Source organism: Dicentrarchus labrax, unplaced genomic scaffold, assembly GCF_905237075.1.
Source record: "Dicentrarchus labrax unplaced genomic scaffold, dlabrax2021, whole genome shotgun sequence".
In the NCBI taxonomy this organism is placed as follows: domain Eukaryota; kingdom Metazoa; phylum Chordata; class Actinopteri; family Moronidae; genus Dicentrarchus; species Dicentrarchus labrax.
Window position 1 is genome coordinate 11,443,645 of NW_026136720.1, and position 7,399 is coordinate 11,451,043.

At 41.4% G+C, this 7,399-nt stretch overlaps 1 protein-coding gene across 1 annotated transcript in view; it reads right to left on the minus strand.

The window, feature by feature from the left end:
- The window catches only part of sema3d (sema domain, immunoglobulin domain (Ig), short basic domain, secreted, (semaphorin) 3D), a 31,784-nt gene extending 26,555 nt beyond the window's left edge, over positions 1-5,229 (minus strand). The window contains 1 exon segment of the mRNA XM_051382523.1: positions 4,960-5,229. The gene's annotated coding sequence lies outside the window, so the exon portion shown is untranslated.
- Between the last annotated feature and the right edge of the window lie 2,170 nt (positions 5,230-7,399).

Sequence of the window (7,399 nt, forward strand, 5' to 3'; positions counted from 1 at the left end):
CTGGCGGCTAGAGTCCCTGTTGTCTTTGGCAGCATGGCCGGCACACGGTGCAGGGGTTGATGGGAAACAATCCTGATGGCGATGGTGACAGATTTAAAGCTAGCAGCCAATATGGTGCTGCTGGCTTCTGATCTCAGCCCAACATATACCATCGTATAGATGTCAACTCCTCAAATATACTGGCTTTCGGGCTCAACATCAAACCAATACAGCACATACGTGCCATAAAACAACCATTCCCCAGCAGCCATTAATTAGCAACGATTCAAAATTTAGAAATTAAGATGCTAAGAAATTCAAAGCAGCTGGACACAAAGACACAATATACCCTGTAGAAGTTGTCAGCAGAGATGAGGAAGGAGCAGATGGTGAATAAGTGCTCTGGCCATGGGCATTCTCACACAGAGACCTCCCCTAATGAGGCATTTAGCAACACCCAGGTGCCCCGTAGAGTACATTATTATCAAACCCCTCCATCTCCACAGGACAGAGTGCATTAGCACGGCTATTTGTCTTTATTCCCTGACCACAGGCATTGACCTGGCAGAACAACATAGGTAATTGTTTCTAGCTCTCAAGACATTAGTTGTTTTTCTTGGCAACAGTCAATCATCTTTTTTCAACCTTACATTTAAGCAAGCATGTAATTCCCCTGTGAGTCTGCGTGAGTTCATGTCTCGTAGGGAAAAATACAGGACCGCCACCAGGCCACACTGTTTGTGTTTTAACTGAACACAAACTATAAAGCATATACAAGGAGCATTAAATTTTAAAGCTGTAGCTCCAGTTTTAGACGCCAGTAAAGAAGGAAACACAACACTGTTCATACAGACAAGCACCACTCTTTCCCTTTATGTCTTGGCACTGTAATATAGCATATATTTTAGAGAAAGGGTAATTTATTTCACTTTCCATAACAAGCTAAAATACTCCTAGCAACAAAGTGAAATAGAACTGTCAGCTCTGTGTCCACAGGCTACTAATAAAAACTAGTAACACTGATCTGAATGGTCCAGCATCAACATGTTCTAACTTCTCTCTTAACTGTCTTGCCGTAACAATGTTAACACTTCACACGCATAGTCCACATCTCAGTGTGTTTAACTGTATGCTGAGAATTAACTGTTGTAGAGAGCATGTGATCCTTGTGCCAATGTAAGCCTATTCTGGACTGAGATCAAAAACCTCAAACTACATACATTACACTCAAGCTTTTTGGCAACTTTTAGAGTATCACTTGCATTTTTTCTGTAATTTGTTTGCTCAGATCATAAAGTAAACATCAAGGCAGCAGGCTGTGATTCATTTTGGTTTTGAAACACAAACATTACTCCACCTTATCTGAGTGAAACACTGTATCTATCGGCACAGCATGCATATCTCTCGGGAAATTACATATCACTCCAAAAACTAAATGCAAAATAAATTGCCAAACATACAAAATGTAATCATGCAAACATGGTGATGCAGACATAGATTGGCTTTGAAGTTGAGAATGCTGCAGTAAATTAGCCCTAAATAACGAATGAATGCATAGTACAAAACATGTTGGGTAAGGATATCTAATACCTCTCTGTGGACTAAAAAAGGGATAATTTGATCCTTTGCCATTAGGAAAGTCTGTATTTCCTGCAGCCGTTTACCTTCTAATAAATCCTATAAATCAGAAATCCACAGGCTGTCTGATTAGAGAAAGCCCCTCTCACACAACTAAACAACAGTGGAGTCTTGACAGTTAACTCCACTGCCCTAGTAACAGAGTTCCGAGTAAGGATTTTTCTTTTTTCATCACATAAACACATTCACAACACCACATTAAACATGACAGACATCTCATGACAATCACACTTTGCCTGAAACCTGTATGCATGAAATCAATGAATGGCAATGCCCAGACGAGAGGACATTCCTGTGGAATTACTTCCATTTAAGAAGTGAAGAGTATGTCTGTGGGGAAAACCAAGGGAGATGGATAAAATTCCAACCCTGAGGTCCTGTCTCTCCGCATTTTGTCCCTCCCTAAGCTGTTATCTTAAAACACTCGTAAGGGAATACTCTGGGCAACTGCTGGTATGGTAACCAAATACACCAAAGACAGATAATAGTGCTTGTGCTGTCTTTGTTAAAGACTCACTTTATGTTTAATGTTGTCGTTTAATCCTCCAGTCTTTGTCAGTGAAAGGCTATTCAACTATATACAACTGAGAAAACTGCAGCTCAGGTCTGCTGTCACATCAAGGGTGGGGGCAAGAAGTGATACTGGATCTACGGTGTAACTGTTTTCAAAAGGGAAGATGGAAACAGAAAAAACAGCAAGTGGAAACAAAGTCGTGGGGCTTTTCAAAACGGAGGGGCAACCATGTAACCGAGACAACGCCATATAGATAAACATGGCGATAGTTTTGTTGATAAAGGACAACAAAACAAGTAACCCTACACACACTGAACTGGGCACGACCCGGACGTGCTCTGAATGTGTATGAGACGCTGCACGTATGAACATATGTGTGTGTGTGTGTGTGTGTGCAAGCTAATACCATCCTGAGGTAGGCAGATGGGAGCAATAGGGCATGAAAACAGTGACAGTTGGAAGTGCTCTCACTTGTCTCCTGATGGCCTGAGGACACAGGGGTACACCCATGTATGCTATGCAACAACTTTTCTCAAGAGCTTTTAAGTCTTCTACAAACGTGGGAAGCTACTCTATTGTTCTTTTGCTATCACAAGAAGGCCTTTGTTATGCAGTTACCACCACATCGGCTCCAGTACAGTTCAATATAGACAGAGGAACCACCGAGGCCACAGAGCTGCAGGGCAGGCAAACCCAGCCGGGCTGTCTGTCTGCAAGTCATTGGCACCTACCCGTTGTAGACTCTCTAAACATACTAACATCACTGCAGTAAAGGTGTCCTAGCTGTTATGTCTGTCTGTACTGAAGGATTTCTGGAAACATAACCATATAAGGCTAGGATAGCCTGCAGCATGGCTACAAGTATGTTTTAATAAGACTTTCCACCCAAAACCTGTTGAGTTTTGAGAAAGCACTCTTTCAGTTTTTAGTTTTCATCACCGTCCAGGAAAACGCCTCGGCATGAACTGCGTGGCGTTGTCACAGAGCGCAGGAATGGTGCTGTAGGCCATTCAAAACACAGCTGAATATTGATGCTGGGATTTTTAGGGTAATGTTGGATCCGTCCAGACACGCCATAAAGAACAGGAGTGAATCAAAGCACCTGGGAGGCTCAGGGTTAGCGCAGCATGGATTTGAATTGATTGATATAGGAACCCACATACCCCACCAAAACCCTTCAACCAGTTTCACATTACAACTTATTATTAAATCCACTTTCCCAATCATACCAGAGCACTAACAGAAATTAGATTAGGATATAGTTTCATCTGCACAGTGTGTTGTCACTTTACAAAAGTCCCTTCAAGTCCTTCAAGTTCACATGTATACATCTCCAGGCAGTGATTTCAGCAGCAGTCCTCAGACTGACCCATCTCCAGTCAAGTGAACCTGTGACTGCCTGTGCATACAGCAGTCTGCATTAAGTATGCCTGGCAGACACCACTTCAGTGACGTAACAATTGGACAGTGTTTAAAGAAAATCAGACAACAGAAGATTTTCTGAGGCCCGAAGCACAAATCATTTATTTACCTCATTCACGCTGATCGAAAGCCCTGAAACATTGCCAAAGAAATCAATCCCCACACAACTCTCATCTCTCTGCCTCCTTTCAACTGTTTCTTTGCCTCTCTCACACTTCAACCCAAAGCTCCTTGTAGGGAGTTAGATAAACCGTTAGAAGCGCAGTAAGTGGAGAGTGGGTCCTTGAGACTGTTAGATATACAGACAGGGGAAGGATGGCTAAATAACTACACCACTAAACCTACGTGACTGTTTCTTTTTCCTTTATGCTGCACAGTAAAGCAACATATCTCAGTGAGCTCCATAAGCAAAGCATATTCACAGTAATATGTTTAATGTACTGTAGATCTGGAATGTGAACATTTGGGACTAGGGAAAAGGACTTGGCTGTTTAAGTGCACCTAGTCACATTCAATTTGAAAGTATCTGGAGCCCCCCCCAAATACTGTCCAAACACTCTAAAACACATTTGGTACCCAAACATTCTGCCACTCAACTAAATTCTACTATTATCTATTTAAATCTGTACCTTTCCAGTCCTATATATCTATCAGTGGTGTAAAATAAAACATTAATGCATCGTGATGAATTGATCTGAGACTGCAAATTCAGCTGCACTGACCAAAAGGTTTGAATAGATTACATTAATGTGCTTTTGTTCATTGAAACACTATCACCCCATTACCGTTTACACAGTTAAAAAAAATACATTATGGCTGTCTGATGAATAGCATGAATTACATTGATACATTGAGATTGGTGATTTTACAATTCCAGTTTGCATGTTCCTTATAGGTTGATACAATTATTTATAGAATAGCAAAATCCTTTCAAAATCCATAATAGGCTATTTTGTGAAAAGTTAGTTGGCACCATTTTTTAATCAAACCTGTTCAGTATTTGTTCAACGGTGACATTTTGGAGATGCATGCAGTTAAAATCCAGATTTTGACAGGTTCAGTTTAGAAACTGTTCTGCAGAAGTTACGTAAAGTTGGATTATGTCAAATCCATATAGATCATAGGTCATAGATACACATATCAACGGTAAAGTAGGATGTGTAGGTCTATGTCTATGTCAAAAACATTAATTAAGAAAACCCTGTACTGATAACATCAACTAACCTCGGTTGTTTACTGTAATGCAACATATGGCAAAGGCAATAGCTGAGCAAATGTCACTTTGTCACAACTAAAATGCAGTTGGGTACATTCATTTGAACTCCGCACGCAAAGTTAAAGGCTAAGTTTTGAATAAACGGCGTATGATTTACATTGTCGTTATTGTCGTTATTGTTTCACCTTACCTGCGCACTCCGTCTTCTCTCACATGCAACACATGCCCAACCTGCGGACAGCAGCGTCGGTCCCCCTTTAATTGCCTGATGCGCGGAGAAAGTACGCGAAACTCGTTCCTACCGAAAGAACAGTGGATGGATAAACTGAATACTTCCCCCCAAATATTTCCACTCCCCTTAATTGTAGGTAAACGCACACTGAACTCTTGGTGCACTCTGTGTGTGTGTGTGTGTGTGTGTGTGTGTGTGTGTGTGTGTGTGTGTGGTGTGTGTGTGTGTGTGTGTGTTGGATGGCTGGTTACTCTGTGGCAGTTCGCCCCGGCAGAAAGACAGACAGCAAACTCCCCTGCTGTTTCTGGAGGGGAGGGGCACTCAGCATCTGTACCGCTGCCAGCCAGGACCGAGTTGAGACCGGCCACTCCACATCCTCAGACTTTATCCAACCACTGTGTTTGTCGCTTCGGTGTATTTTGTAACATTGCGTATTCTATTTGATAGTGCATACAATAGAAACAAAAGAGGGAAAGTCACATTATATGATATAGGCAATTATAGTACTTACAGTAATCCACTAAGTCTGTAGTTGTATGGTAAAAAGCTGTTTACAAATGGATTATGGGCCTTTTTCCAAAAGGCTGATGAAAAAACAAAGAAAAGTGTCATGCTGGAGGAAGAACAGACAACCCATAAGTTCTCTCTGGGCTCTAATGGCTACTGATATATAAAGCATTAGTAAATGACAGGTCAAACATTAATAAAGCCATTATTTACACTTTGTAAAAGATGTCTAGCTGGGGTACTGAAAATATGATAGGATATGATAGATATAGGAGACAATGAGCTGACTGATTTGAGAATCATAGACATTGCAGATAGAAAAATAGAATATTACAGGGTGGAGATAGAAAGAGTCTTGTATGACTTATTTTCTAGTAAATAGGAGTGACTCAAATGGATTGGATCACAAAAATGTGTGTCATGGCATTGGACTAATCCCTTAATTGTTAAGTTTGGGATATGTGAGCATGCATTTCCAGCCACAGAATGTGACGATCATCTTTCTGAACCTGGTGTTTGTTCCTCTGAGATTCCCTCAGGCTCTGCCGGTAAGAGTAAAAAACAGCTGTATTTGGGTTCAAGCAGCAGATCCTGCTAGGTGTTGCCTTGGCCGCGAGCAGGCAGTCTCAATGATTCTGAAGTAAACAAAGATCTCTTTGGCACTTTCTCACATGTGCATAGGAGTCCATCCAAATCCACACCGGTTTCTTTTTTTGGGGCAGAAGTTGTGAAAGGGCCAGAGCCAAGTACACACAGAGGTCACATTCGGTTGAGATAACAGATGTATTGTTGAGCCCAGAAAGTTGCAGCCCCTTCTATTCATAAAGTGAGATGGGATATGCTTGTTATTGCACTTTGGTGGTAATTAACCTATTACTGCTACGGCTCTGGGTGTGTATCTTCAGCAGATGTGACTGTCCCAGTTATCAAAAAGGCTTAGGTTATGGGTTAACAGGTTAAAACAGTGTCATCCCACCCCAGTGAGAGGTTTGGTGTCAGGGTGTACACTTCCTTAGGACAACTCCCTCACACACGCACACACAGTAAAGCCATTACTGATGAGCAGCATTGATGACATAAATGGTGTAAAACAGTGCGCTGTCCAATATCCCTCCCATCCCTGCCCATTCTCCTGAGAGTTGTGCTAAACATTGTGTGTGTGTGTGTGTGTGTGTGTGTGTGTGTGTGTGTGTGTGTGTGTGTGTGTGTGTGTGTGTGTGTGTGTGTACTCTCATACTGTATGAGGATCAAATTTCCACACAACTGAAAGAAAAAAATTGACAGTTTTCATCCTGGGAGATGAGCAAGTAGTTCACGGTCACCTCTTAATCCCTTTAAGCAGTCGGTTAAGCAACTGTTTGTATCCCCGTTTTATGATTTAAAATATGTATAAAAAAATCATAGTCTCAAAAAAGAAAGTGATGCTGACGGCCAGAACATTGTCTGCTTTTTGTTGCAAATTAATTCATCTTTAGTTGATAGTTTAAGGGGATTTTGGCAATGTTCCCAGAACAGCTGCCAAGTTATTTAAAAATCAGGAGCAAAGACCAACGACAGCCCAGCAAGAGGTCCGCTCGGCCAATTAGAGGCTGGGGCAGTTAATCGACGTCTGAGTGAAGGAAAAATTGTCGATCATCTTTTGTTCAGCCCCCTTGAGGACACATTTGTCCCAACCAAATGTCTGCTGAGCCTTGCCATACAAAGTGAAAGTCACACAGCAAAGTAAAAACTGTGGAAAAAAACTATGGTTACAATTCGGATTATGGTTTGTTTTCATTTAAATTGAATTTTAAGTCTATAGTTGGAGATAGAAAGTGTGCAAATGTATTAATTGGTGTGCACACAAACTAACACAAACATCCACAGGCATACTCACATGTCAATTGTGTTT